Consider the following 26,123-nt stretch of genomic DNA (forward strand, 5'->3'; position numbering starts at 1 on the left):
ACTGCACGCAGACCAACATCGGAAGAAGAGAGTGCCGACTGGACATCAAAGACGCCAACGGTTGGCAAGGTGTCTCATCACTAGGAACGCAGCGTGACGTCACGAGCTCTGACGTCACGAGCAGACTACTCCGAGGCTCCCTGACGTCATGAGAGACGCCAGCGCCATCTCCCGAATCAGGACTGACGTCACTAGCAGCAACTTCCACGCCGGTCTGAACTCAAAAAGCGTCCTAGTATAAACGCTTGGAAGCCAGTAGGCCTGCGCAGTGTTGGGCGGGGGGGGGGAGAGAGGGGAGGGATGATTTTCGACGGGCTTTAACCCGCGAATCACCTTTTTGACCGCAACGGTTAATTTGAGCCCCAAAACCACACAAGCAAGCCAATTTGACTGAAACTTAATCATTTTCATCACTTTAAACACACCTTATTCTAAATATAAGAAGAAGTATATTTGAAATGGAAAATAACATTCAACTGGTATGGTGAGACCACCCATTCGTCTCAAACGGAACTATAACCGCGAGCTGATTGGTTAAATACAGGTGCGGGACCTACAGGCCGGCCCCCTGGCTGCCATTTCCATTTCGCAAAATTCGATGGCCACCACATAAGGTAGCCTACATTTTCATTTTAACAATCGTACAAGGGAAGAAGAAACAAAATGATTGGGACATGAAGAGAAAAAGTCTACAACACGCGGTATTCCGAGGCGGTCACCCATCCACGTACTAACCACGCTCGACGTTGCTTGGCTTCGGTGATCGGACGAGAACCGGTGTTTTCAACGTGATATGGTCGTAGACATTAGAGGCGGCGATGCGTAGGTTACTTATAATATCACTGCGCCTACTATAATGCGTCATATTTTGTGGTCAGAGGCATTATGTATGCCTACGTCACAGCTTCGTCGCATTACAGATGTGGTTGGGGCGCCCATTACACGACGGAGTCTACGCGTAGACATACAGTTCACGCAGGCTCGCACTGAAACAGAAACGGACGCACATTCAAGAACTGCACGCAGACCAACATCGGAAGAAGAGAGTGCCGACTGGACATCAAAGACGCCAACGGTTGGCAAGGTGTCTCATCACTAGGAACGCAGCGTGACGTCACGAGCTCTGACGTCACGAGCAGACTACTCCGAGGCTCCCTGACGTCATGAGAGACGCCAGCGCCATCTCCCGAATCAGGACTGACGTCACTAGCAGCAACTTCCACGCCGGTCTGAACTCAAAAAGCGTCCTAGTATAAACGCTTGGAAGCCAGTAGGCCTGCGCAGTGTTGGGCGGGGGGGGGGGGGGAGAGAGGGGAGGGATGATTTTCGACGGGCTTTAACCCGCGAATCACCTTTTTGACCGCAACGGTTAATTTGAGCCCCAAAACCACACAAGCAAGCCAATTTGACTGAAACTTAATCATTTTCATCACTTTAAACACACCTTATTCTCAATATAAGAAGAAGTATATTTGAAATGGAAAATAACATTCAACTGGTATGGTGAGACCACCCATTCGTCTCAAACGGAACTATAACCGCGAGCTGATTGGTTAAATACAGGTGCGGGACCTACAGGCCGGCCCCCTGGCTGCCATTTCCATTTCGCAAAATTCGATGGCCACCACATAAGGTAGCCTACATTTTCATTTTAACAATCGTACAAGGGAAGAAGAAACAAAATGATTGGGACATGAAGAGAAAAAGTCTACAACACGCGGTATTCCGAGGCGGTCACCCATCCACGTACTAACCACGCTCGACGTTGCTTGGCTTCGGTGATCGGACGAGAACCGGTGTTTTCAACGTGATATGGTCGTAGACATTAGAGGCGGCGATGCGTAGGTTACTTATAATATCACTGCGCCTACTATAATGCGTCATATTTTGTGGTCAGAGGCATTATGTATGCCTACGTCACAGCTTCGTCGCATTACAGATGTGGTTGGGGCGCCCATTACACGACGGAGTCTACGCGTAGACATACAGTTCACGCAGGCTCGCACTGAAACAGAAACGGACGCACATTCAAGAACTGCACGCAGACCAACATCGGAAGAAGAGAGTGCCGACTGGACATCAAAGACGCCAACGGTTGGCAAGGTGTCTCATCACTAGGAACGCAGCGTGACGTCACGAGCTCTGACGTCACGAGCAGACTACTCCGAGGCTCCCTGACGTCATGAGAGACGCCAGCGCCATCTCCCGAATCAGGACTGACGTCACTAGCAGCAACTTCCACGCCGGTCTGAACTCAAAAAGCGTCCTAGTATAAACGCTTGGAAGCCAGTAGGCCTGCGCAGTGTTGGGCGGGGGGGGGGGAGAGAGGGGAGGGATGATTTTCGACAGGCTTTAACCCGCGAATCACCTTTTTGACCGCAACGGTTAATTTGAGCCCCAAAACCACACAAGCAAGCCAATTTGACTGAAACTTAATCATTTTCATCACTTTAAACACACCTTATTCTCAATATAAGAAGAAGTATATTTGAAATGGAAAATAACATTCAACTGGTATGGTGAGACCACCCATTCGTCTCAAACGGAACTATAACCGCGAGCTGATTGGTTAAATACAGGTGCGGGACCTACAGGCCGGCCCCCTGGCTGCCATTTCCATTTCGCAAAATTCGATGGCCACCACATAAGGTAGCCTACATTTTCATTTTAACAATCGTACAAGGGAAGAAGAAACAAAATGATTGGGACATGAAGAGAAAAAGTCTACAACACGCGGTATTCCGAGGCGGTCACCCATCCACGTACTAACCACGCTCGACGTTGCTTGGCTTCGGTGATCGGACGAGAACCGGTGTTTTCAACGTGATATGGTCGTAGACATTAGAGGCGGCGATGCGTAGGTTACTTATAATATCACTGCGCCTACTATAATGCGTCATATTTTGTGGTCAGAGGCATTATGTATGCCTACGTCACAGCTTCGTCGCATTACAGATGTGGTTGGGGCGCCCATTACACGACGGAGTCTACGCGTAGACATACAGTTCACGCAGGCTCGCACTGAAACAGAAACGGACGCACATTCAAGAACTGCACGCAGACCAACATCGGAAGAAGAGAGTGCCGACTGGACATCAAAGACGCCAACGGTTGGCAAGGTGTCTCATCACTAGGAACGCAGCGTGACGTCACGAGCTCTGACGTCACGAGCAGACTACTCCGAGGCTCCCTGACGTCATGAGAGACGCCAGCGCCATCTCCCGAATCAGGACTGACGTCACTAGCAGAAACTTCCACGCCGGTCTGAACTCAAAAAGCGTCCTAGTATAAACGCTTGGAAGCCAGTAGGCCTGCGCAGTGTTGGGCGGGGGGGGGGGGGAGAGGGGAGGGATGATTTTCGACGGGCTTTAACCCGCGAATCACCTTTTTGACCGCAACGGTTAATTTGAGCCCCAAAACCACACAAGCAAGCCAATTTGACTGAAACTTAATCATTTTCATCACTTTAAACACACCTTATTCTCAATATAAGTAGAAGTATATTTGAAAGGGAAAATAACATTCAACTATTATGGTGAGACCACCCATTCGTCTCAAACGGAACTATAACCGCGAGCTGATTGGTTAAATACAGGTGCGGGACCTACAGGCCGGCCCCCTGGCTGCCATTTCCATTTCGCAAAATTCGATGGCCACCACATAAGGTAGCCTTCATTTTCATTTTAACAATCGTACAAGGGAAGAAGAAACAAAATGATTGGGACATGAAGAGAAAAAGTCTACAACACGCGGTATTCCGAGGCGGTCACCCATCCACGTACTAACCACGCTCGACGTTGCTTGGCTTCGGTGATCGGACGAGAACCGGTGTTTTCAACGTGATATGGTCGTAGACATTAGAGGCGGCGATGCGTAGGTTACTTATAATATCACTGCGCCTACTATAATGCGTCATATTTTGTGGTCAGAGGCATTATGTATGCCTACGTCACAGCTTCGTCGCATTACAGATGTGGTTGGGGCGCCCATTACACGACGGAGTCTACGCGTAGACATACAGTTCACGCAGGCTCGCACTGAAACAGAAACGGACGCACATTCAAGAACTGCACGCAGACCAACATCGGAAGAAGAGAGTGCCGACTGGACATCAAAGACGCCAACGGTTGGCAAGGTGTCTCATCACTAGGAACGCAGCGTGACGTCACGAGCTCTGACGTCACGAGCAGACTACTCCGAGGCTCCCTGACGTCATGAGAGACGCCAGCGCCATCTCCCGAATCAGGACTGACGTCACTAGCAGCAACTTCCACGCCGGTCTGAACTCAAAAAGCGTCCTAGTATAAACGCTTGGAAGCCAGTAGGCCTGCGCAGTGTTGGGCGGGGGGGGGAGAGAGGGGAGGGATGATTTTCGACAGGCTTTAACCCGCGAATCACCTTTTTGACCGCAACGGTTAATTTGAGCCCCAAAACCACACAAGCAAGCCAATTTGACTGAAACTTAATCATTTTCATCACTTTAAACACACCTTATTCTCAATATAAGAAGAAGTATATTTGAAATGGAAAATAACATTCAACTGGTATGGTGAGACCACCCATTCGTCTCAAACGGAACTATAACCGCGAGCTGATTGGTTAAATACAGGTGCGGGACCTACAGGCCGGCCCCCTGGCTGCCATTTCCATTTCGCAAAATTCGATGGCCACCACATAAGGTAGCCTACATTTTCATTTTAACAATCGTACAAGGGAAGAAGAAACAAAATGATTGGGACATGAAGAGAAAAAGTCTACAACACGCGGTATTCCGAGGCGGTCACCCATCCACGTACTAACCACGCTCGACGTTGCTTGGCTTCGGTGATCGGACGAGAACCGGTGTTTTCAACGTGATATGGTCGTAGACATTAGAGGCGGCGATGCGTAGGTTACTTATAATATCACTGCGCCTACTATAATGCGTCATATTTTGTGGTCAGAGGCATTATGTATGCCTACGTCACAGCTTCGTCGCATTACAGATGTGGTTGGGGCGCCCATTACACGACGGAGTCTACGCGTAGACATACAGTTCACGCAGGCTCGCACTGAAACAGAAACGGACGCACATTCAAGAACTGCACGCAGACCAACATCGGAAGAAGAGAGTGCCGACTGGACATCAAAGACGCCAACGGTTGGCAAGGTGTCTCATCACTAGGAACGCAGCGTGACGTCACGAGCTCTGACGTCACGAGCAGACTACTCCGAGGCTCCCTGACGTCATGAGAGACGCCAGCGCCATCTCCCGAATCAGGACTGACGTCACTAGCAGAAACTTCCACGCCGGTCTGAACTCAAAAAGCGTCCTAGTATAAACGCTTGGAAGCCAGTAGGCCTGCGCAGTGTTGGGCGGGGGGGGGGGAGAGGGGAGGGATGATTTTCGACGGGCTTTAACCCGCGAATCACCTTTTTGACCGCAACGGTTAATTTGAGCCCCAAAACCACACAAGCAAGCCAATTTGACTGAAACTTAATCATTTTCATCACTTTAAACACACCTTATTCTCAATATAAGTAGAAGTATATTTGAAAGGGAAAATAACATTCAACTATTATGGTGAGACCACCCATTCGTCTCAAACGGAACTATAACCGCGAGCTGATTGGTTAAATACAGGTGCGGGACCTACAGGCCGGCCCCCTGGCTGCCATTTCCATTTCGCAAAATTCGATGGCCACCACATAAGGTAGCCTTCATTTTCATTTTAACAATCGTACAAGGGAAGAAGAAACAAAATGATTGGGACATGAAGAGAAAAAGTCTACAACACGCGGTATTCCGAGGCGGTCACCCATCCACGTACTAACCACGCTCGACGTTGCTTGGCTTCGGTGATCGGACGAGAACCGGTGTTTTCAACGTGATATGGTCGTAGACATTAGAGGCGGCGATGCGTAGGTTACTTATAATATCACTGCGCCTACTATAATGCGTCATATTTTGTGGTCAGAGGCATTATGTATGCCTACGTCACAGCTTCGTCGCATTACAGATGTGGTTGGGGCGCCCATTACACGACGGAGTCTACGCGTAGACATACAGTTCACGCAGGCTCGCACTGAAACAGAAACGGACGCACATTCAAGAACTGCACGCAGACCAACATCGGAAGAAGAGAGTGCCGACTGGACATCAAAGACGCCAACGGTTGGCAAGGTGTCTCATCACTAGGAAGACAGCGTGACGTCACGAGCTCTGACGTCACGAGCAGACTACTCCGAGGCTCCCTGACGTCATGAGAGACGCCAGCGCCATCTCCCGAATCAGGACTGACGTCACTAGCAGCAACTTCCACGCCGGTCTGAACTCAAAAAGCGTCCTAGTATAAACGCTTGGAAGCCAGTAGGCCTGCGCAGTGTTGGGCGGGGGGGAGAGAGGGGAGGGATGATTTTCGACGGGCTTTAACCCGCGAATCACCTTTTTGACCGCAACGGTTAATTTGAGCCCCAAAACCACACAAGCAAGCCAATTTGACTGAAACTTAATCATTTTCATCACTTTAAACACACCTTATTCTCAATATAAGAAGAAGTATATTTGAAATGGAAAATAACATTCAACTGGTATGGTGAGACCACCCATTCGTCTCAAACGGAACTATAACCGCGAGCTGATTGGTTAAATACAGGTGCGGGACCTACAGACCGGCCCCCTGGCTGCCATTTCCATTTCGCAAAATTCGATGGCCACCACATAAGGTAGCCTACATTTTCATTTTAACAATCGTACAAGGGAAGAAGAAACAAAATGATTGGGACATGAAGAGAAAAAGTCTACAACACGCGGTATTCCGAGGCGGTCACCCATCCACGTACTAACCACGCTCGACGTTGCTTGGCTTCGGTGATCGGACGAGAACCGGTGTTTTCAACGTGATATGGTCGTAGACATTAGAGGCGGCGATGCGTAGGTTACTTATAATATCACTGCGCCTACTATAATGCGTCATATTTTGTGGTCAGAGGCATTATGTATGCCTACGTCACAGCTTCGTCGCATTACAGATGTGGTTGGGGCGCCCATTACACGACGGAGTCTACGCGTAGACATACAGTTCACGCAGGCTCGCACTGAAACAGAAACGGACGCACATTCAAGAACTGCACGCAGACCAACATCGGAAGAAGAGAGTGCCGACTGGACATCAAAGACGCCAACGGTTGGCAAGGTGTCTCATCACTAGGAACGCAGCGTGACGTCACGAGCTCTGACGTCACGAGCAGACTACTCCGAGGCTCCCTGACGTCATGAGAGACGCCAGCGCCATCTCCCGAATCAGGACTGACGTCACTAGCAGCAACTTCCACGCCGGTCTGAACTCAAAAAGCGTCCTAGTATAAACGCTTGGAAGCCAGTAGGCCTGCGCAGTGTTGGGCGGGGGGGGGGGGGAGAGAGGGGAGGGATGATTTTCGACGGGCTTTAACCCGCGAATCACCTTTTTGACCGCAACGGTTAATTTGAGCCCCAAAACCACACAAGCAAGCCAATTTGACTGAAACTTAATCATTTTCATCACTTTAAACACACCTTATTCTCAATATAAGAAGAAGTATATTTGAAATGGAAAATAACATTCAACTGGTATGGTGAGACCACCCATTCGTCTCAAACGGAACTATAACCGCGAGCTGATTGGTTAAATACAGGTGCGGGACCTACAGGCCGGCCCCCTGGCTGCCATTTCCATTTCGCAAAATTCGATGGCCACCACATAAGGTAGCCTACATTTTCATTTTAACAATCGTACAAGGGAAGAAGAAACAAAATGATTGGGACATGAAGAGAAAAAGTCTACAACACGCGGTATTCCGAGGCGGTCACCCATCCACGTACTAACCACGCTCGACGTTGCTTGGCTTCGGTGATCGGACGAGAACCGGTGTTTTCAACGTGATATGGTCGTAGACATTAGAGGCGGCGATGCGTAGGTTACTTATAATATCACTGCGCCTACTATAATGCGTCATATTTTGTGGTCAGAGGCATTATGTATGCCTACGTCACAGCTTCGTCGCATTACAGATGTGGTTGGGGCGCCCATTACACGACGGAGTCTACGCGTAGACATACAGTTCACGCAGGCTCGCACTGAAACAGAAACGGACGCACATTCAAGAACTGCACGCAGACCAACATCGGAAGAAGAGAGTGCCGACTGGACATCAAAGACGCCAACGGTTGGCAAGGTGTCTCATCACTAGGAACGCAGCGTGACGTCACGAGCTCTGACGTCACGAGCAGACTACTCCGAGGCTCCCTGACGTCATGAGAGACGCCAGCGCCATCTCCCGAATCAGGACTGACGTCACTAGCAGCAACTTCCACGCCGGTCTGAACTCAAAAAGCGTCCTAGTATAAACGCTTGGAAGCCAGTAGGCCTGCGCAGTGTTGGGCGGGGGGGGGGGGGGAGAGAGGGGAGGGATGATTTTCGACGGGCTTTAACCCGCGAATCACCTTTTTGACCGCAACGGTTAATTTGAGCCCCAAAACCACACAAGCAAGCCAATTTGACTGAAACTTAATCATTTTCATCACTTTAAACACACCTTATTCTCAATATAAGAAGAAGTATATTTGAAATGGAAAATAACATTCAACTGGTATGGTGAGACCACCCATTCGTCTCAAACGGAACTATAACCGCGAGCTGATTGGTTAAATACAGGTGCGGGACCTACAGGCCGGCCCCCTGGCTGCCATTTCCATTTCGCAAAATTCGATGGCCACCACATAAGGTAGCCTACATTTTCATTTTAACAATCGTACAAGGGAAGAAGAAACAAAATGATTGGGACATGAAGAGAAAAAGTCTACAACACGCGGTATTCCGAGGCGGTCACCCATCCACGTACTAACCACGCTCGACGTTGCTTGGCTTCGGTGATCGGACGAGAACCGGTGTTTTCAACGTGATATGGTCGTAGACATAAGAGGCGGCGATGCGTAGGTTACTTATAATATCACTGCGCCTACTATAATGCGTCATATTTTGTGGTCAGAGGCATTATGTATGCCTACGTCACAGCTTCGTCGCATTACAGATGTGGTTGGGGCGCCCATTACACGACGGAGTCTACGCGTAGACATACAGTTCACGCAGGCTCGCACTGAAACAGAAACGGACGCACATTCAAGAACTGCACGCAGACCAACATCGGAAGAAGAGAGTGCCGACTGGACATCAAAGACGCCAACGGTTGGCAAGGTGTCTCATCACTAGGAACGCAGCGTGACGTCACGAGCTCTGACGTCACGAGCAGACTACTCCGAGGCTCCCTGACGTCATGAGAGACGCCAGCGCCATCTCCCGAATCAGGACTGACGTCACTAGCAGCAACTTCCACGCCGGTCTGAACTCAAAAAGCGTCCTAGTATAAACGCTTGGAAGCCAGTAGGCCTGCGCAGTGTTGGGCGGGGGGGGGGGGGGGGAGAGAGGGGAGGGATGATTTTCGACGGGCTTTAACCCGCGAATCACCTTTTTGACCGCAACGGTTAATTTGAGCCCCAAAACCACACAAGCAAGCCAATTTGACTGAAACTTAATCATTTTCATCACTTTAAACACACCTTATTCTCAATATAAGAAGAAGTATATTTGAAATGGAAAATAACATTCAACTGGTATGGTGAGACCACCCATTCGTCTCAAACGGAACTATAACCGCGAGCTGATTGGTTAAATACAGGTGCGGGACCTACAGGCCGGCCCCCTGGCTGCCATTTCCATTTCGCAAAATTCGATGGCCACCACATAAGGTAGCCTACATTTTCATTTTAACAATCGTACAAGGGAAGAAGAAACAAAATGATTGGGACATGAAGAGAAAAAGTCTACAACACGCGGTATTCCGAGGCGGTCACCCATCCACGTACTAACCACGCTCGACGTTGCTTGGCTTCGGTGATCGGACGAGAACCGGTGTTTTCAACGTGATATGGTCGTAGACATTAGAGGCGGCGATGCGTAGGTTACTTATAATATCACTGCGCCTACTATAATGCGTCATATTTTGTGGTCAGAGGCATTATGTATGCCTACGTCACAGCTTCGTCGCATTACAGATGTGGTTGGGGCGCCCATTACACGACGGAGTCTACGCGTAGACATACAGTTCACGCAGGCTCGCACTGAAACAGAAACGGACGCACATTCAAGAACTGCACGCAGACCAACATCGGAAGAAGAGAGTGCCGACTGGACATCAAAGACGCCAACGGTTGGCAAGGTGTCTCATCACTAGGAACGCAGCGTGACGTCACAAGCTCTGACGTCACGAGCAGACTACTCCGAGGCTCCCTGACGTCATGAGAGACGCCAGCGCCATCTCCCGAATCAGGACTGACGTCACTAGCAGCAACTTCCACGCCGGTCTGAACTCAAAAAGCGTCCTAGTATAAACGCTTGGAAGCCAGTAGGCCTGCGCAGTGTTGGGCGGGGGGGGGGGAGGGAGGGGAGGGATGATTTTCGACGGGCTTTAACCCGCGAATCACCTTTTTGACCGCAACGGTTAATTTGAGCCCCAAAACCACACAAGCAAGCCAATTTGACTGAAACTTAATCATTTTCATCACTTTAAACACACCTTATTCTCAATATAAGAAGAAGTATATTTGAAATGGAAAATAACATTCAACTGGTATGGTGAGACCACCCATTCGTCTCAAACGGAACTATAACCGCGAGCTGATTGGTTAAATACAGGTGCGGGACCTACAGGCCGGCCCCCTGGCTGCCATTTCCATTTCGCAAAATTCGATGGCCACCACATAAGGTAGCCTACATTTTCATTTTAACAATCGTACAAGGGAAGAAGAAACAAAATGATTGGGACATGAAGAGAAAAAGTCTACAACACGCGGTATTCCGAGGCGGTCACCCATCCACGTACTAACCACGCTCGACGTTGCTTGGCTTCGGTGATCGGACGAGAACCGGTGTTTTCAACGTGATATGGTCGTAGACATTAGAGGCGGCGATGCGTAGGTTACTTATAATATCACTGCGCCTACTATAATGCGTCATATTTTGTGGTCAGAGGCATTATGTATGCCTACGTCACAGCTTCGTCGCATTACAGATGTGGTTGGGGCGCCCATTACACGACGGAGTCTACGCGTAGACATACAGTTCACGCAGGCTCGCACTGAAACAGAAACGGACGCACATTCAAGAACTGCACGCAGACCAACATCGGAAGAAGAGAGTGCCGACTGGACATCAAAGACGCCAACGGTTGGCAAGGTGTCTCATCACTAGGAACGCAGCGTGACGTCACGAGCTCTGACGTCACGAGCAGACTACTCCGAGGCTCCCTGACGTCATGAGAGACGCCAGCGCCATCTCCCGAATCAGGACTGACGTCACTAGCAGCAACTTCCACGCCGGTCTGAACTCAAAAAGCGTCCTAGTATAAACGCTTGGAAGCCAGTAGGCCTGCGCAGTGTTGGGCGGGGGGGGGGGAGAGAGGGGAGGGATGATTTTCGACGGGCTTTAACCCGCGAATCACCTTTTTGACCGCAACGGTTAATTTGAGCCCCAAAACCACACAAGCAAGCCAATTTGACTGAAACTTAATCATTTTCATCACTTTAAACACACCTTATTCTCAATATAAGAAGAAGTATATTTGAAATGGAAAATAACATTCAACTGGTATGGTGAGACCACCCATTCGTCTCAAACGGAACTATAACCGCGAGCTGATTGGTTAAATACAGGTGCGGGACCTACAGGCCGGCCCCCTGGCTGCCATTTCCATTTCGCAAAATTCGATGGCCACCACATAAGGTAGCCTACATTTTCATTTTAACAATCGTACAAGGGAAGAAGAAACAAAATGATTGGGACATGAAGAGAAAAAGTCTACAACACGCGGTATTCCGAGGCGGTCACCCATCCACGTACTAACCACGCTCGACGTTGCTTGGCTTCGGTGATCGGACGAGAACCGGTGTTTTCAACGTGATATGGTCGTAGACATTAGAGGCGGCGATGCGTAGGTTACTTATAATATCACTGCGCCTACTATAATGCGTCATATTTTGTGGTCAGAGGCATTATGTATGCCTACGTCACAGCTTCGTCGCATTACAGATGTGGTTGGGGCGCCCATTACACGACGGAGTCTACGCGTAGACATACAGTTCACGCAGGCTCGCACTGAAACAGAAACGGACGCACATTCAAGAACTGCACGCAGACCAACATCGGAAGAAGAGAGTGCCGACTGGACATCAAAGACGCCAACGGTTGGCAAGGTGTCTCATCACTAGGAACGCAGCGTGACGTCACGAGCTCTGACGTCACGAGCAGACTACTCCGAGGCTCCCTGACGTCATGAGAGACGCCAGCGCCATCTCCCGAATCAGGACTGACGTCACTAGCAGCAACTTCCACGCCGGTCTGAACTCAAAAAGCGTCCTAGTATAAACGCTTGGAAGCCAGTAGGCCTGCGCAGTGTTGGGCGGGGGGGGGGGGGGGGGAGAGAGGGGAGGGATGATTTTCGACGGGCTTTAACCCGCGAATCACCTTTTTGACCGCAACGGTTAATTTGAGCCCCAAAACCACACAAGCAAGCCAATTTGACTGAAACTTAATCATTTTCATCACTTTAAACACACCTTATTCTCAATATAAGAAGAAGTATATTTGAAATGGAAAATAACATTCAACTGGTATGGTGAGACCACCCATTCGTCTCAAACGGAACTATAACTGCGAGCTGATTGGTTAAATACAGGTGCGGGACCTACAGGCCGGCCACCTGGCTGCCATTTCCATTTCGCAAAATTCGATGGCCACCACATAAGGTAGCCTACATTTTCATTTTAACAATCGTACAAGGGAAGAAGAAACAAAATGATTGGGACATGAAGAGAAAAAGTCTACAACACGCGGTATTCCGAGGCGGTCACCCATCCACGTACTAACCACGCTCGACGTTGCTTGGCTTCGGTGATCGGACGAGAACCGGTGTTTTCAACGTGATATGGTCGTAGACATTAGAGGCGGCGATGCGTAGGTTACTTATAATATCACTGCGCCTACTATAATGCGTCATATTTTGTGGTCAGAGGCATTATGTATGCCTACGTCACAGCTTCGTCGCATTACAGATGTGGTTGGGGCGCCCATTACACGACGGAGTCTACGCGTAGACATACAGTTCACGCAGGCTCGCACGGAAACAGAAACGGACGCACATTCAAGAACTGCACGCAGACCAACATCGGAAGAAGAGAGTGCCGACTGGACATCAAAGACGCCAACGGTTGGCAAGGTGTCTCATCACTAGGAACGCAGCGTGACGTCACGAGCTCTGACGTCACGAGCAGACTACTCCGAGGCTCCCTGACGTCATGAGAGACGCCAGCGCCATCTCCCGAATCAGGACTGACGTCACTAGCAGCAACTTCCACGCCGGTCTGAACTCAAAAAGCGTCCTAGTATAAACGCTTGGAAGCCAGTAGGCCTGCGCAGTGTTGGGCGGGGGGGGGGGGGAGAGAGGGGAGGGATGATTTTCGACGGGCTTTAACCCGCGAATCACCTTTTTGACCGCAACGGTTAATTTGAGCCCCAAAACCACACAAGCAAGCCAATTTGACTGAAACTTAATCATTTTCATCACTTTAAACACACCTTATTCTCAATATAAGAAGAAGTATATTTGAAATGGAAAATAACATTCAACTGGTATGGTGAGACCACCCATTCGTCTCAAACGGAACTATAACCGCGAGCTGATTGGTTAAATACAGGTGCGGGACCTACAGGCCGGCCCCCTGGCTGCCATTTCCATTTCGCAAAATTCGATGGCCACCACATAAGGTAGCCTACATTTTCATTTTAACAATCGTACAAGGGAAGAAGAAACAAAATGATTGGGACATGAAGAGAAAAAGTCTACAACACGCGGTATTCCGAGGCGGTCACCCATCCACGTACTAACCACGCTCGACGTTGCTTGGCTTCGGTGATCGGACGAGAACCGGTGTTTTCAACGTGATATGGTCGTAGACATTAGAGGCGGCGATGCGTAGGTTACTTATAATATCACTGCGCCTACTATAATGCGTCATATTTTGTGGTCAGAGGCATTATGTATGCCTACGTCACAGCTTCGTCGCATTACAGATGTGGTTGGGGCGCCCATTACACGACGGAGTCTACGCGTAGACATACAGTTCACGCAGGCTCGCACTGAAACAGAAACGGACGCACATTCAAGAACTGCACGCAGACCAACATCGGAAGAAGAGAGTGCCGACTGGACATCAAAGACGCCAACGGTTGGCAAGGTGTCTCATCACTAGGAACGCAGCGTGACGTCACGAGCTCTGACGTCACGAGCAGACTACTCCGAGGCTCCCTGACGTCATGAGAGACGCCAGCGCCATCTCCCGAATCAGGACTGACGTCACTAGCAGCAACTTCCACGCCGGTCTGAACTCAAAAAGCGTCCTAGTATAAACGCTTGGAAGCCAGTAGGCCTGCGCAGTGTTGGGCGGGGGGGGGGGGGGGAGAGAGGGGAGGGATGATTTTCGACGGGCTTTAACCCGCGAATCACCTTTTTGACCGCAACGGTTAATTTGAGCCCCAAAACCACACAAGCAAGCCAATTTGACTGAAACTTAATCATTTTCATCACTTTAAACACACCTTATTCTCAATATAAGAAGAAGTATATTTGAAATGGAAAATAACATTCAACTGGTATGGTGAGACCACCCATTCGTCTCAAACGGAACTATAACCGCGAGCTGATTGGTTAAATACAGGTGCGGGACCTACAGGCCGGCCCCCTGGCTGCCATTTCCATTTCGCAAAATTCGATGGCCACCACATAAGGTAGCCTACATTTTCATTTTAACAATCGTACAAGGGAAGAAGAAACAAAATGATTGGGACATGAAGAGAAAAAGTCTACAACACGCGGTATTCCGAGGCGGTCACCCATCCACGTACTAACCACGCTCGACGTTGCTTGGCTTCGGTGATCGGACGAGAACCGGTGTTTTCAACGTGATATGGTCGTAGACATTAGAGGCGGCGATGCGTAGGTTACTTATAATATCACTGCGCCTACTATAATGCGTCATATTTTGTGGTCAGAGGCATTATGTATGCCTACGTCACAGCTTCGTCGCATTACAGATGTGGTTGGGGCGCCCATTACACGACGGAGTCTACGCGTAGACATACAGTTCACGCAGGCTCGCACTGAAACAGAAACGGACGCACATTCAAGAACTGCACGCAGACCAACATCGGAAGAAGAGAGTGCCGACTGGACATCAAAGACGCCAACGGTTGGCAAGGTGTCTCATCACTAGGAACGCAGCGTGACGTCACGAGCTCTGACGTCACGAGCAGACTACTCCGAGGCTCCCTGACGTCATGAGAGACGCCAGCGCCATCTCCCGAATCAGGACTGACGTCACTAGCAGCAACTTCCACGCCGGTCTGAACTCAAAAAGCGTCCTAGTATAAACGCTTGGAAGCCAGTAGGCCTGCGCAGTGTTGGGCGGGGGGGGGGGGGAGAGAGGGGAGGGATGATTTTCGACGGGCTTTAACCCGCGAATCACCTTTTTGACCGCAACGGTTAATTTGAGCCCCAAAACCACACAAGCAAGCCAATTTGACTGAAACTTAATCATTTTCATCACTTTAAACACACCTTATTCTCAATATAAGAAGAAGTATATTTGAAATGGAAAATAACATTCAACTGGTATGGTGAGACCACCCATTCGTCTCAAACGGAACTATAACCGCGAGCTGATTGGTTAAATACAGGTGCGGGACCTACAGGCCGGCCCCCTGGCTGCCATTTCCATTTCGCAAAATTCGATGGCCACCACATAAGGTAGCCTACATTTTCATTTTAACAATCGTACAAGGGAAGAAGAAACAAAATGATTGGGACATGAAGAGAAAAAGTCTACAACACGCGGTATTCCGAGGCGGTCACCCATCCACGTACTAACCACGCTCGACGTTGCTTGGCTTCGGTGATCGGACGAGAACCGGTGTTTTCAACGTGATATGGTCGTAGACATTAGAGGCGGCGATGCGTAGGTTACTTATAATATCACTGCGCCTACTATAATGCGTCATATTTTGTGGTCAGAGGCATTATGTATGCCTACGTCACAGCTTCGTCGCATTACAGATGTGGTTGGGGCGCCCATTACACGACGGAGTCTACGCGTAGACATACAGTTCACGCAGGCTCGCACTGAAACAGAAACGGACGCACATTCAAGAACTGCACGCAGACCAACATCGGAAGAAGAGAGTGCCGACTGGACATCAAAGACGCCAACGGTTGGCAAGGTGTCTCATCACTAGGAACGCAGCGTGACGTCACGAGCTCTGACGTCACGAGCAGACTACTCCGAGGCTCCCTGACGTCATGAGAGACGCCAGCGCCATCTCCCGAATCAGGACTGACGTCACTAGCAGCAACTTCCACGCCGGTCTGAACTCAAAAAGCGTCCTAGTATAAACGCTTGGAAGCCAGTAGGCCTGCGCAGTGTTGGGCGGGGGGGGGGGGAGAGAGGGGAGGGATGATTTTCGACGGGCTTTAACCCGCGAATCACCTTTTTGACCGCAACGGTTAATTTGAGCCCCAAAACCACACAAGCAAGCCAATTTGACTGAAACTTAATCATTTTCATCACTTTAAACACACCTTATTCTCAATATAAGAAGAAGTATATTTGAAATGGAAAATAACATTCAACTGGTATGGTGAGACCACCCATTCGTCTCAAACGGAACTATAACCGCGAGCTGATTGGTTAAATACAGGTGCGGGACCTACAGGCCGGCCCCCTGGCTGCCATTTCCATTTCGCAAAATTCGATGGCCACCACATAAGGTAGCCTACATTTTCATTTTAACAATCGTACAAGGGAAGAAGAAACAAAATGATTGGGACATGAAGAGAAAAAGTCTACAACACGCGGTATTCCGAGGCGGTCACCCATCCACGTACTAACCACGCTCGACGTTGCTTGGCTTCGGTGATCGGACGAGAACCGGTGTTTTCAACGTGATATGGTCGTAGACATTAGAGGCGGCGATGCGTAGGTTACTTATAATATCACTGCGCCTACTATAATGCGTCATATTTTGTGGTCAGAGGCATTATGTATGCCTACGTCACAGCTTCGTCGCATTACAGATGTGGTTGGGGCGCCCATTACACGACGGAGTCTACGCGTAGACATACAGTTCACGCAGGCTCGCACTGAAACAGAAACGGACGCACATTCAAGAACTGCACGCAGACCAACATCGGAAGAAGAGAGTGCCGACTGGACATCAAAGACGCCAACGGTTGGCAAGGTGTCTCATCACTAGGAACGCAGCGTGACGTCACGAGCTCTGACGTCACGAGCAGACTACTCCGAGGCTCCCTGACGTCATGAGAGACGCCAGCGCCATCTCCCGAATCAGGACTGACGTCACTAGCAGCAACTTCCACGCCGGTCTGAACTCAAAAAGCGTCCTAGTATAAACGCTTGGAAGCCAGTAGGCCTGCGCAGTGTTGGGCGGGGGGGGGGGGGGAGAGAGGGGAGGGATGATTTTCGACGGGCTTTAACCCGCGAATCACCTTTTTGACCGCAACGGTTAATTTGAGCCCCAAAACCACACAAGCAAGCCAATTTGACTGAAACTTAATCATTTTCATCACTTTAAACACACCTTATTCTCAATATAAGAAGAAGTATATTTGAAATGGAAAATAACATTCAACTGGTATGGTGAGACCACCCATTCGTCTCAAACGGAACTATAACCGCGAGCTGATTGGTTAAATACAGGTGCGGGACCTACAGGCCGGCCCCCTGGCTGCCATTTCCATTTCGCAAAATTCGATGGCCACCACATAAGGTAGCCTACATTTTCATTTTAACAATCGTACAAGGGAAGAAGAAACAAAATGATTGGGACATGAAGAGAAAAAGTCTACAACACGCGGTATTCCGAGGCGGTCACCCATCCACGTACTAACCACGCTCGACGTTGCTTGGCTTCGGTGATCGGACGAGAACCGGTGTTTTCAACGTGATATGGTCGTAGACATTAGAGGCGGCGATGCGTAGGTTACTTATAATATCACTGCGCCTACTATAATGCGTCATATTTTGTGGTCAGAGGCATTATGTATGCCTACGTCACAGCTTCGTCGCATTACAGATGTGGTTGGGGCGCCCATTACACGACGGAGTCTACGCGTAGACATACAGTTCACGCAGGCTCGCACTGAAACAGAAACGGACGCACATTCAAGAACTGCACGCAGACCAACATCGGAAGAAGAGAGTGCCGACTGGACATCAAAGACGCCAACGGTTGGCAAGGTGTCTCATCACTAGGAACGCAGCGTGACGTCACGAGCTCTGACGTCGCGAGCAGACTACTCCGAGGCTCCCTGACGTCATGAGAGACGCCAGCGCCATCTCCCGAATCAGGACTGACGTCACTAGCAGCAACTTCCACGCCGGTCTGAACTCAAAAAGCGTCCTAGTATAAACGCTTGGAAGCCAGTAGGCCTGCGCAGTGTTGGGCGGGGGGGGGGGGGGGGGAGAGAGGGGAGGGATGATTTTCGACGGGCTTTAACCCGCGAATCACCTTTTTGACCGCAACGGTTAATTTGAGCCCCAAAACCACACAAGCAAGCCAATTTGACTGAAACTTAATCATTTTCATCACTTTAAACACACCTTATTCTCAATATAAGAAGAAGTATATTTGAAATGGAAAATAACATTCAACTGGTATGGTGAGACCACCCATTCGTCCCAAACGGAACTATAACCGCGAGCTGATTGGTTAAATACAGGTGCGGGACCTACAGGCCGGCCCCCTGGCTGCCATTTCCATTTCGCAAAATTCGATGGCCACCACATAAGGTAGCCTACATTTTCATTTTAACAATCGTACAAGGGAAGAAGAAACAAAATGATTGGGACATGAAGAGAAAAAGTCTACAACACGCGGTATTCCGAGGCGGTCACCCATCCACGTACTAACCACGCTCGACGTTGCTTGGCTTCGGTGATCGGACGAGAACCGGTGTTTTCAACGTGATATGGTCGTAGACATTAGAGGCGGCGATGCGTAGGTTACTTATAATATCACTGCGCCTACTATAATGCGTCACATTTTGTGGTCAGAGGCATTATGTATGCCTACGTCACAGCTTCGTCGCATTACAGATGTGGTTGGGGCGCCCATTACACGACGGAGTCTACGCGTAGACATACAGTTCACGCAGGCTCGCACTGAAACAGAAACGGACGCACATTCAAGAACTGCACGCAGACCAACATCGGAAGAAGAGAGTGCCGACTGGACATCAAAGACGCCAACGGTTGGCAAGGTGTCTCATCACTAGGAACGCAGCGTGACGTCACGAGCTCTGACGTCACGAGCAGACTACTCCGAGGCTCCCTGACGTCATGAGAGACGCCAGCGCCATCTCCCGAATCAGGACTGACGTCACTAGCAGCAACTTCCACGCCGGTCTGAACTCAAAAAGCGTCCTAGTATAAACGCTTGGAAGCCAGTAGGCCTGCGCAGTGTTGGGCGGGGGGGGGGGGGGAGAGAGGGGAGGGATGATTTTCGACGGGCTTTAACCCGCGAATCACCTTTTTGACCGCAACGGTTAATTTGAGCCCCAAAACCACACAAGCAAGCCAATTTGACTGAAACTTAATCATTTTCATCACTTTAAACACACCTTATTCTCAATATAAGAAGAAGTATATTTGAAATGGAAAATAACATTCAACTGGTATGGTGAGACCACCCATTCGTCTCAAACGGAACTATAACCGCGAGCTGATTGGTTAAATACAGGTGCGGGACCTACAGGCCGGCCCCCTGGCTGCCATTTCCATTTCGCAAAATTCGATGGCCACCACATAAGGTAGCCTACATTTTCATTTTAACAATCGTACAAGGGAAGAAGAAACAAAATGATTGGGACATGAAGAGAAAAAGTCTACAACACGCGGTATTCCGAGGCGGTCACCCATCCACGTACTAACCACGCTCGACGTTGCTTGGCTTCGGTGATCGGACGAGAACCGGTGTTTTCAACGTGATATGGTCGTAGACATTAGAGGCGGCGATGCGTAGGTTACTTATAATATCACTGCGCCTACTATAATGCGTCATATTTTGTGGTCAGAGGCATTATGTATGCCTACGTCACAGCTTCGTCGCATTACAGATGTGGTTGGGGCGCCCATTACACGACGGAGTCTACGCGTAGACATACAGTTCACGCAGGCTCGCACTGAAACAGAAACGGACGCACATTCAAGAACTGCACGCAGACCAACATCGGAAGAAGAGAGTGCCGACTGGACATCAAAGACGCCAACGGTTGGCAAGGTGTCTCATCACTAGGAACGCAGCGTGACGTCACGAGCTCTGACGTCACGAGCAGACTACTCCGAGGCTCCCTGACGTCATGAGAGACGCCAGCGCCATCTCCCGAATCAGGACTGACGTCACTAGCAGCAACTTCCACGCCGGTCTGAACTCAAAAAGCGTCCTAGTATAAACGCTTGGAAGCCAGTAGGCCTGCGCAGTGTTGGGCGGGGGGGGGGGGGAGAGAGGGGAGGGATGATTTTCGACGGGCTTTAACCCGCGAATCACCTTTTTGACCGCAACGGTTAATTTGAGCCCCAAAACCACACAAGCAAGCCAATTTGACTGAAACTTAATCATTTTCATCACTTTAAACACACCTTATTCTCAATATAAGAAGAAGTATATTTGAAATGGAAAATAACATTCAACTGGTATGGTGAGACCACCCATTCGTCTCAAACGGAACTATAACCGCGAGCTGATTGGTTAAATACAGGTGCGGGACCTACAGGCCGGCCCCCTGGCTGCCATTTCCATTTCGCAAAATTCGATGGCCACCACATAAGGTAGCCTACATTTTCATTTTAACAATCGTACAAGGGAAGAAGAAACAAAATGATTGGGACATGAAGAGAAAAAGTCTACAACACGCGGTATTCCGAGGCGGTCACCCATCCACGTACTAACCACGCTCGACGTTGCTTGGCTTCGGTGATCGGACGAGAACCGGTGTTTTCAACGTGATATGGTCGTAGACATTAGAGGCGGCGATGCGTAGGTTACTTATAATATCACTGCGCCTACTATAATGCGTCATATTTTGTGGTCAGAGGCATTATGTATGCCTACGTCACAGCTTCGTCGCATTACAGATGTGGTTGGGGCGCCCATTACACGACGGAGTCTACGCGTAGACATACAGTTCACGCAGGCTCGCACTGAAACAGAAACGGACGCACATTCAAGAACTGCACGCAGACCAACATCGGAAGAAGAGAGTGCCGACTGGACATCAAAGACGCCAACGGTTGGCAAGGTGTCTCATCACTAGGAACGCAGCGTGACGTCACGAGCTCTGACGTCACGAGCAGACTACTCCGAGGCTCCCTGACGTCATGAGAGACGCCAGCGCCATCTCCCGAATCAGGACTGACGTCACTAGCAGCAACTTCCACGCCGGTCTGAACTCAAAAAGCGTCCTAGTATAAACGCTTGGAAGCCAGTAGGCCTGCGCAGTGTTGGGCGGGGGGGGGGGGGGAGAGAGGGGAGGGATGATTTTCGACGGGCTTTAACCCGCGAATCACCTTTTTGACCGCAACGGTTAATTTGAGCCCCAAAACCACACAAGCAAGCCAATTTGACTGAAACTTAATCATTTTCATCACTTTAAACACACCTTATTCTCAATATAAGAAGAAGTATATTTGAAATGGAAAATAACATTCAACTGGTATGGTGAGACCACCCATTCGTCTCAAACGGAACTATAACCGCGAGCTGATTGGTTAAATACAGGTGCGGGACCTACAGGCCGGCCACCTGGCTGCCATTTCCATTTCGCAAAATTCGATGGCCACCACATAAGGTAGCCTACATTTTCATTTTAACAATCGTACAAGGGAAGAAGAAACAAAATGATTGGGACATGAAGAGAAAAAGTCTACAACACGCGGTATTCCGAGGCGGTCACCCATCCACGTACTAACCACGCTCGACGTTGCTTGGCTTCGGTGATCGGACGAGAACCGGTGTTTTCAACGTGATATGGTCGTAGACATTAGAGGCGGCGATGCGTAGGTTACTTATAATATCACTGCGCCTACTATAATGCGTCATATTTTGTGGTCAGAGGCATTATGTATGCCTACGTCACAGCTTCGTCGCATTACAGATGTGGTTGGGGCGCCCATTACACGACGGAGTCTACGCGTAGACATACAGTTCACGCAGGCTCGCACGGAAACAGAAACGGACGCACATTCAAGAACTGCACGCAGACCAACATCGGAAGAAGAGAGTGCCGACTGGACATCAAAGACGCCAACGGTTGGCAAGGTGTCTCATCACTAGGAACGCAGCGTGACGTCACGAGCTCTGACGTCACGAGCAGACTACTCCGAGGCTCCCTGACGTCATGAGAGACGCCAGCGCCATCTCCCGAATCAGGACTGACGTCACTAGCAGCAACTTCCACGCCGGTCTGAACTCAAAAAGCGTCCTAGTATAAACGCTTGGAAGCCAGTAGGCCTGCGCAGTGTTGGGCGGGGGGGGGGGGGGGGAGAGAGGGGAGGGATGATTTTCGACGGGCTTTAACCCGCGAATCACCTTTTTGACCGCAACGGTTAATTTGAGCCCCAAAACCACACAAGCAAGCCAATTTGACTGAAACTTAATCATTTTCATCACTTTAAACACACCTTATTCTCAATATAAGAAGAAGTATATTTGAAATGGAAAATAACATTCAACTGGTATGGTGAGACCACCCATTCGTCTCAAACGGAACTATAACCGCGAGCTGATTGGTTAAATACAGGTGCGGGACCTACAGGCCGGCCCCCTGGCTGCCATTTCCATTTCGCAAAATTCGATGGCCACCACATAAGGTAGCCTACATTTTCATTTTAACAATCGTACAAGGGAAGAAGAAACAAAATGATTGGGACATGAAGAGAAAAAGTCTACAACACGCGGTATTCCGAGGCGGTCACCCATCCACGTACTAACCACGCTCGACGTTGCTTGGCTTCGGTGATCGGACGAGAACCGGTGTTTTCAACGTGATATGGTCGTAGACATTAGAGGCGGCGATGCGTAGGTTACTTATAATATCACTGCGCCTACTATAATGCGTCATATTTTGTGGTCAGAGGCATTATGTATGCCTACGTCACAGCTTCGTCGCATTACAGATGTGGTTGGGGCGCCCATTACACGACGGAGTCTACGCGTAGACATAGAGTTCACGCAGGCTCGCACTGAAACAGAAACGGACGCACATTCAAGAACTGCACGCAGACCAACATCGGAAGAAGAGAGTGCCGACTGGACATCAAAGACGCCAACGGTTGGCAAGGTGTCTCATCACTAGGAACGCAGCGTGACGTCACGAGCTCTGACGTCACGAGCAGACTACTCCGAGGCTCCCTGACGTCATGAGAGACGCCAGCGCCATCTCCCGAATCAGGACTGACGTCACTAGCAGCAACTTCCACGCCGGTCTGAACTCAAAAAGCGTCCTAGTATAAACGCTTGGAAGCCAGTAGGCCTGCGCAGTGTTGGGCGGGGGGGGGGGGAGAGAGGGGAGGGATGATTTTCGACGGGCTTTAACCCGCGAATCACCTTTTTGACCGCAACGGTTAATTTGAGCCCCAAAACCACACAAGCAAGCCAATTTGACTGAAACTTAATCATTTTCATCACTTTAAACACACCTTATTCTCAATATAAGAAGAAGTATATTTGAAATGGAAAATAACATTCAACTGGTATGGTGAGACCACCCATTCGTCTCAAACGGAACTATAACCGCGAGCTGATTGGTTAAATACAGGTGCGGGACCTACAGGCCGGCCCCCTGGCTGCCATTTCCATTTCGCAAAATTCGATGGCCACCACATAAGGTAGCCTACATTTTCATTTTAACAATCGTACAAGGGAAGAAGAAACAAAATGATTGGGACATGAAGAGAAAAAGTCTACAACACGCGGTATTCCGAGGCGGTCACCCATCCACGTACTAACCACGCTCGACGTTGCTTGGCTTCGGTGATCGGACGAGAACCGGTGTTTTCAACGTGATATGGTCGTAGACATTAGAGGCGGCGATGCGTAGGTTACTTATAATATCACTGCGCCTACTATAATGCGTCATATTTTGTGGTCAGAGGCATTATGTATGCCTACGTCACAGCTTCGTCGCATTACAGATGTGGTTGGGGCGCCCATTACACGACGGAGTCTACGCGTAGACATACAGTTCACGCAGGCTCGCACTGAAACAGAAACGGACGCACATTCAAGAACTGCACGCAGACCAACATCGGAAGAAGAGAGTGCCGACTGGACATCAAAGACGCCAACGGTTGGCAAGGTGTCTCATCACTAGGAACGCAGCGTGACGTCACGAGCTCTGACGTCACGAGCAGACTACTCCGAGGCTCCCTGACGTCATGAGAGACGCCAGCGCCATCTCCCGAATCAGGACTGACGTCACTAGCAGCAACTTCCACGCCGGTCTGAACTCAAAAAGCGTCCTAGTATAAACGCTTGGAAGCCAGTAGGCCTGCGCAGTGTTGGGCGGGGGGGGGGAGAGAGGGGAGGGATGATTTTCGACGGGCTTTAACCCGCGAATCACCTTTTTGACCGCAACGGTTAATTTGAGCCCCAAAACCACACAAGCAAGCCAATTTGACTGAAACTTAATCATTTTCATCACATTAAACACACCTTATTCTCAATATAAGAAGAAGTATATTTGAAATGGAAAATAACATTCAACTGGTATGGTGAGACCACCCATTCGTCTCAAACGGAACTATAACCGCGAGCTGATTGGTTAAATACAGGTGCGGGACCTACAGGCCGGCCCCCTGGCTGCCATTTCCATTTCGCAAAATTCGATGGCCACCACATAAGGTAGCCTACATTTTCATTTTAACAATCGTACAAGGGAAGAAGAAACAAAATGATTGGGACATGAAGAGAAAAAGTCTACAACACGCGGTATTCCGAGGCGGTCACCCATCCACGTACTAACCACGCTCGACGTTGCTTGGCTTCGGTGATCGGACGAGAACCGGTGTTTTCAACGTGATATGGTCGTAGACATTAGAGGCGGCGATGCGTAGGTTACTTATAATATCACTGCGCCTACTATAATGCGTCATATTTTGTGGTCAGAGGCATTATGTATGCCTACGTCACAGCTTCGTCGCATTACAGATGTGGTTGGGGCGCCCATTACACGACGGAGTCTACGCGTAGACATACAGTTCACGCAGGCTCGCACTGAAACAGAAACGGACGCACATTCAAGAACTGCACGCAGACCAACATCGGAAGAAGAGAGTGCCGACTGGACATCAAAGACGCCAACGGTTGGCAAGGTGTCTCATCACTAGGAACGCAGCGTGACGTCACGAGCTCTGACGTCGCGAGCAGACTACTCCGAGGCTCCCTGACGTCATGAGAGACGCCAGCGCCATCTCCCGAATCAGGACTGACGTCACTAGCAGCAACTTCCACGCCGGTCTGAACTCAAAAAGCGTCCTAGTATAAACGCTTGGAAGCCAGTAGGCCTGCGCAGTGTTGGGCGGGGGGGGGAGAGAGGGGAGGGATGATTTTCGACGGGCTTTAACCCGCGAATCACCTTTTTGACCGCAACGGTTAATTTGAGCCCCAAAACCACACAAGCAAGCCAATTTGACTGAAACTTAATCATTTTCATCACTTTAAACACACCTTATTCTCAATATAAGAAGAAGTATATTTGAAATGGAAAATAACATTCAACTGGTATGGTGAGACCACTCATTCGTCCCAAACGGAACTATAACCGCGAGCTGATTGGTTAAATACAGGTGCGGGACCTACAGGCCGGCCCCCTGGCTGCCATTTCCATTTCGCAAAATTCGATGGCCACCACATAAGGTAGCCTACATTTTCATTTTAACAATCGTACAAGGGAAGAAGAAACAAAATGATTGGGACATGAAGAGA

General features: G+C 49.6%; 25 non-coding genes across 25 annotated transcripts; all 25 read right to left on the reverse strand.

Annotated features, from left to right (window-relative positions):
• Positions 1-686: 686 nt before the first annotated feature.
• LOC135490253 (5S ribosomal RNA) lies at positions 687-805 on the reverse strand. Its single transcript, XR_010447464.1, has one exon. It is a non-coding gene; the product is annotated as a 5S ribosomal RNA (ribosomal RNA).
• Positions 806-1,705: 900 nt separating this feature from the next.
• On the reverse strand, positions 1,706-1,824 carry LOC135490254 (5S ribosomal RNA). Its single transcript, XR_010447465.1, has one exon. It is a non-coding gene; the product is annotated as a 5S ribosomal RNA (ribosomal RNA).
• Positions 1,825-2,721: 897 nt separating this feature from the next.
• Positions 2,722-2,840, reverse strand: LOC135490256 (5S ribosomal RNA). The gene has a single exon (XR_010447466.1). It is a non-coding gene; the product is annotated as a 5S ribosomal RNA (ribosomal RNA).
• Positions 2,841-3,737: 897 nt separating this feature from the next.
• Positions 3,738-3,856, reverse strand: LOC135490257 (5S ribosomal RNA). Its single transcript, XR_010447467.1, has one exon. It is a non-coding gene; the product is annotated as a 5S ribosomal RNA (ribosomal RNA).
• Positions 3,857-4,751: 895 nt separating this feature from the next.
• On the reverse strand, positions 4,752-4,870 carry LOC135490258 (5S ribosomal RNA). The gene has a single exon (XR_010447468.1). It is a non-coding gene; the product is annotated as a 5S ribosomal RNA (ribosomal RNA).
• Positions 4,871-5,765: 895 nt separating this feature from the next.
• LOC135490260 (5S ribosomal RNA) lies at positions 5,766-5,884 on the reverse strand. The gene has a single exon (XR_010447470.1). It is a non-coding gene; the product is annotated as a 5S ribosomal RNA (ribosomal RNA).
• Positions 5,885-6,777: 893 nt separating this feature from the next.
• On the reverse strand, positions 6,778-6,896 carry LOC135490261 (5S ribosomal RNA). Its single transcript, XR_010447471.1, has one exon. It is a non-coding gene; the product is annotated as a 5S ribosomal RNA (ribosomal RNA).
• Positions 6,897-7,795: 899 nt separating this feature from the next.
• LOC135490262 (5S ribosomal RNA) lies at positions 7,796-7,914 on the reverse strand. Its single transcript, XR_010447472.1, has one exon. It is a non-coding gene; the product is annotated as a 5S ribosomal RNA (ribosomal RNA).
• A 900-nt stretch (positions 7,915-8,814) lies between these two features.
• On the reverse strand, positions 8,815-8,933 carry LOC135490263 (5S ribosomal RNA). The gene has a single exon (XR_010447473.1). It is a non-coding gene; the product is annotated as a 5S ribosomal RNA (ribosomal RNA).
• Positions 8,934-9,835: 902 nt separating this feature from the next.
• LOC135490264 (5S ribosomal RNA) lies at positions 9,836-9,954 on the reverse strand. Its single transcript, XR_010447474.1, has one exon. It is a non-coding gene; the product is annotated as a 5S ribosomal RNA (ribosomal RNA).
• Positions 9,955-10,851: 897 nt separating this feature from the next.
• LOC135490265 (5S ribosomal RNA) lies at positions 10,852-10,970 on the reverse strand. The gene has a single exon (XR_010447475.1). It is a non-coding gene; the product is annotated as a 5S ribosomal RNA (ribosomal RNA).
• An 897-nt stretch (positions 10,971-11,867) lies between these two features.
• Positions 11,868-11,986, reverse strand: LOC135490266 (5S ribosomal RNA). The gene has a single exon (XR_010447476.1). It is a non-coding gene; the product is annotated as a 5S ribosomal RNA (ribosomal RNA).
• Positions 11,987-12,889: 903 nt separating this feature from the next.
• On the reverse strand, positions 12,890-13,008 carry LOC135490267 (5S ribosomal RNA). The gene has a single exon (XR_010447477.1). It is a non-coding gene; the product is annotated as a 5S ribosomal RNA (ribosomal RNA).
• Positions 13,009-13,907: 899 nt separating this feature from the next.
• Positions 13,908-14,026, reverse strand: LOC135490268 (5S ribosomal RNA). The gene has a single exon (XR_010447478.1). It is a non-coding gene; the product is annotated as a 5S ribosomal RNA (ribosomal RNA).
• A 901-nt stretch (positions 14,027-14,927) lies between these two features.
• On the reverse strand, positions 14,928-15,046 carry LOC135490269 (5S ribosomal RNA). Its single transcript, XR_010447479.1, has one exon. It is a non-coding gene; the product is annotated as a 5S ribosomal RNA (ribosomal RNA).
• Positions 15,047-15,945: 899 nt separating this feature from the next.
• LOC135490271 (5S ribosomal RNA) lies at positions 15,946-16,064 on the reverse strand. The gene has a single exon (XR_010447481.1). It is a non-coding gene; the product is annotated as a 5S ribosomal RNA (ribosomal RNA).
• Positions 16,065-16,962: 898 nt separating this feature from the next.
• LOC135490272 (5S ribosomal RNA) lies at positions 16,963-17,081 on the reverse strand. Its single transcript, XR_010447482.1, has one exon. It is a non-coding gene; the product is annotated as a 5S ribosomal RNA (ribosomal RNA).
• Positions 17,082-17,981: 900 nt separating this feature from the next.
• Positions 17,982-18,100, reverse strand: LOC135490273 (5S ribosomal RNA). Its single transcript, XR_010447483.1, has one exon. It is a non-coding gene; the product is annotated as a 5S ribosomal RNA (ribosomal RNA).
• Positions 18,101-19,003: 903 nt separating this feature from the next.
• LOC135490274 (5S ribosomal RNA) lies at positions 19,004-19,122 on the reverse strand. The gene has a single exon (XR_010447484.1). It is a non-coding gene; the product is annotated as a 5S ribosomal RNA (ribosomal RNA).
• A 900-nt stretch (positions 19,123-20,022) lies between these two features.
• LOC135490275 (5S ribosomal RNA) lies at positions 20,023-20,141 on the reverse strand. Its single transcript, XR_010447485.1, has one exon. It is a non-coding gene; the product is annotated as a 5S ribosomal RNA (ribosomal RNA).
• An 899-nt stretch (positions 20,142-21,040) lies between these two features.
• On the reverse strand, positions 21,041-21,159 carry LOC135490277 (5S ribosomal RNA). The gene has a single exon (XR_010447487.1). It is a non-coding gene; the product is annotated as a 5S ribosomal RNA (ribosomal RNA).
• Positions 21,160-22,059: 900 nt separating this feature from the next.
• Positions 22,060-22,178, reverse strand: LOC135490278 (5S ribosomal RNA). Its single transcript, XR_010447488.1, has one exon. It is a non-coding gene; the product is annotated as a 5S ribosomal RNA (ribosomal RNA).
• A 902-nt stretch (positions 22,179-23,080) lies between these two features.
• Positions 23,081-23,199, reverse strand: LOC135490279 (5S ribosomal RNA). The gene has a single exon (XR_010447489.1). It is a non-coding gene; the product is annotated as a 5S ribosomal RNA (ribosomal RNA).
• Positions 23,200-24,097: 898 nt separating this feature from the next.
• Positions 24,098-24,216, reverse strand: LOC135490280 (5S ribosomal RNA). Its single transcript, XR_010447490.1, has one exon. It is a non-coding gene; the product is annotated as a 5S ribosomal RNA (ribosomal RNA).
• Positions 24,217-25,112: 896 nt separating this feature from the next.
• Positions 25,113-25,231, reverse strand: LOC135490281 (5S ribosomal RNA). Its single transcript, XR_010447491.1, has one exon. It is a non-coding gene; the product is annotated as a 5S ribosomal RNA (ribosomal RNA).
• Positions 25,232-26,123: the final 892 nt, after the last annotated feature.

Source organism: Lineus longissimus, chromosome 6 (genome assembly GCF_910592395.1).
Source record: "Lineus longissimus chromosome 6, tnLinLong1.2, whole genome shotgun sequence".
NCBI lineage: Eukaryota > Metazoa > Nemertea > Pilidiophora > Heteronemertea > Lineidae > Lineus > Lineus longissimus.